The sequence below is a fragment of the Lontra canadensis genome, unplaced genomic scaffold (genome assembly GCF_010015895.1).
Source record: "Lontra canadensis isolate GAN:19392208 unplaced genomic scaffold, GSC_riverotter_1.0 scaffold110, whole genome shotgun sequence".
In the NCBI taxonomy this organism is placed as follows: Eukaryota; Metazoa; Chordata; class Mammalia; order Carnivora; family Mustelidae; genus Lontra; species Lontra canadensis.
The window spans coordinates 4,327,021-4,330,197 of NW_022631104.1; the positions used below are offsets into that span (position 1 = coordinate 4,327,021).

General features: G+C 43.2%; 1 non-coding gene across 1 annotated transcript; it reads right to left on the reverse strand.

Annotated features, from left to right (window-relative positions):
- Positions 1-324: 324 nt before the first annotated feature.
- LOC116856619 lies at positions 325-451 on the reverse strand. The gene has a single exon (XR_004380598.1). It is a non-coding gene; the product is annotated as a small nucleolar RNA SNORA25 (small nucleolar RNA).
- Positions 452-3,177: the final 2,726 nt, after the last annotated feature.

A 3,177-nucleotide genomic window follows, 5' to 3' on the forward strand; every position in this document is an offset into this window, starting at 1 on the left:
CTAGTTTCAAGGGTAGAATTTAGTGATGCATCAGTTTTCTATAAACCCCTTGTTCATTCCATCAAGCACGCTCCTTCATGCCCATCACCCAGTTACTTCATCCCCATCTTAATTTTTTAATTTAAAAAAAAGCACACGAGTGCAAAGTAGAGACTAATCTAAGGCAAACCCATGAACCCGTCACACAGCTTCAATAATTAGCAACCAATCTTGTCTCCTCTGTTCACTCCCCACTCCATTATCCAAAGCAAATTGCAGACAGCACGTTATTTTATCTGTAAATACTCCAGCATGCAATTTTAGTAATTTCTCTTTCTTTTTTTAACTGCGATCTCCTCAGGAAACCATGGCACTATTGAGTAACTCTTACATCTTATGGAGAACTTCAATATTTGGTCACAGTGTTAAGAGCTCTTGGTTTCAGTCCCCAAATCCCTGATTGAAATGACCTAAGTAATTTCTTAATATTATCAGAATCCAGTCTGTGCTCAGATTTTCCTCATGTAAACATTACTGTAAATGCCCTCCTTGATTTGGTTCTGAGGACATGTCAGAAAGGATGGGTGCGTGGTGGGGAGGTGTCAGAAAGCTTGATCCAAGGGCGAGACAGTGAACAAACAAGAACGTGCCCCAAATTTCTGAAAGTTCAATAGAAAGAAATATATCTGACTCCATCTCCCATTGTGCTGTCCAGTGTGGTGGGACTAGCCACACATGGCTGTTTACATTTAAATTAATTAAAATACAATTTTAAAGTCAGTCCCCTGGTGGTCAGTGGCCATGAGTGGTTGGTGGCTACCATATTGGACAGGACAGACACAGAACATTTCCACCATTGAGGAAAGTTCTGTTGGACAGCTGGTCTACCGGAGTCAAAGAAGAGATGGTACTTACAAGGAGGCAACAGATTCTAGATAATTTTGTTTAAACCTGCATTTATAATTGTGGAAGGTCTTAGAAGAGGGCAGCATGCCCGCATGGGAAACTTGACCAACTTAACATTCAAGAGGAAGCTGGATACATGCCTCAGGTCTCACTGCTCATTTAACAGTTTTAATTGAACAATCTCCACTTTGCCTTGTGCCAACAAGAGGTTTGCTTTATTTTTAAACTTAACTTCCTTTTCTCAGAAAAAAAAAAAGAAAAAAAAAACCACCCTACTCATGCTCAGCAGTGGAAAAACTGAAGTTAGCCCAATCTTATAAATATATCAGCTGTGTCCAGCCACTTCCAGTTTAAAATAGCTTCATATCAAGGAAACCTTCTGGCACACTCAGGTTGGTATTTTCTATGGTAGTCCAGTGCTGAGCCCCGGCTCTGGGCTCTGGAAGAAGAGGAGAGCTTTACCCATTGGTGCTCCTTCCCTTCCTCCTTGAAGTCCTTTGTGTCTTCTCCAAGAGTCCCCTTGTGGGAAGTGAAGGAGGAGCTCTCCTTTCTCTTCCAGGCTGGGCTTCTCTGCTTGATCCATCCCTCAGTGTCTGGTGGTAGCTGTCCACTTGGGATCCCTGGTGGGATTCGGCTGTGATCCTGTCTCTGGTATAGGCAATGACCTTGACAGTGTGTCTATCCAAGGTCCTTGGCTGGGTGGATCTTCAAAGGCAGGTGGTCAAGCTTTCAGACCCCCAGCCACTCCAACCCCGCAGCAGGAGTCTCCCTCCTTGGCCAGCTGGGCTGTCTTTCCCAGGTCAGCCCACCATTACCCAGGATGGTGGGACCTTCTCATATGGGTCTTCTTGTACGAAATGCCAGGGATGAGGCACTGTCTTCTGTGTGCCCTAGCCGGTCACCCCACAACTGTAGACACAAGTGAGATGCCAACTGCCAGTTAATAACTTCAGGAAAAAAGGGTTACATGGGCCCATTCCAGACTCTCTCTTCTACCTCACAGGCACCTCCTTTGGAGTCCTCCAGTTTGAGAAGACGAGTCAGGCACCCCCATATTGCATGGGATGGGGGCAATGGTTGAAGTCATTTCTCTTATCTCTTCCTGGTGCTGAAAGCTACTGACCCACTTTAAAAGGGCATGTCAGTTATCTGTTGCTATGGATCCAATAACCCCAAAACTTAGCAGCTTAAAACAATAAATAGGGGGCCCCTGGCTGGCTTGGTCAGAAGTGTCTGGGGCTCTTAATCTCAGGGTCATGAGTTCGAGCCTCATGTTGAGTGTAGAGATTACTTAAATAAATAAACTTTTTAAAAAAAGCCCAATTCCTATCTCATGAAGGTTCTGAGGGTCTGGAAACCACATGTGGTCTAACTGGGTGGCTCTAGCTCAAGACCTTTCATGTTGTCTCAGTTAGAATGTCAGCTGGGGTTGCTTCATCTGAAGGCTTGACTGGGGCCACAGGAGCCACTCCCAAGATGGCGGCAATCACATGCCCCTTGGCCAGAGATTTTAATTTCTTGCTCCATGGGCCTCTCCAGAGGGCTGCTCATGATATGGGGACTGACTTTCCCCAGAGCAATTCATCCAAAAGAGAGAGAATGACCAAGACGAAAGTGTCTTTTATAACCTAATCTCAGAAGTGCTGTATTCTGTTGGTCTCACAGAATGACCCTCATATAGTGTTGGGAGGGGAGCTACCTAAGTGTGAGACTCTTGGGAGGCAGGGATGCTGGGGGTCGATGGAGGCTGGCCACCATGATGAGGTCCATTGATTGTGAGGCTCTGGCTGGGACTCCAACTCTCTTTTAACTTAGCCCTTCAGTATTAAGCAAGTTGTTTTTGCCATGCATGAGCTTTTCTGGGAAAGATCCAGTCATGCTCTTTGCTGCAATTACCTTGTACAAGTTATAAAATTACAATTTATTATTATCATATGAGTAACATGTACTCTGTGTAGAAAAGGAAAAAACACACAGAGAAGTAAAAAAGCAGATAAAAATCATCTCTTAGATCACTGTTCAAAAACAAACTCTGACATTATGGTTTTATAGAATTTTTTCCATATGAATGTTTACTTTTACAGAATCTTCCCTGTTTGTTCATGCTTTTAACAATCATTCTTAAAATATCTGTATGTGTCAGTGATTCTGCTTCTAAAAATTTACCTAAGGAAATATTCAAGTCCATGAGCAAGGAGTTAGTTTCAACCAGTTTAACCCAATATATTTATCCGATAATCTTAATGTGGTTTTACATTTGTTTGCATTTCAGATTTAGAAATATTTCTTCAT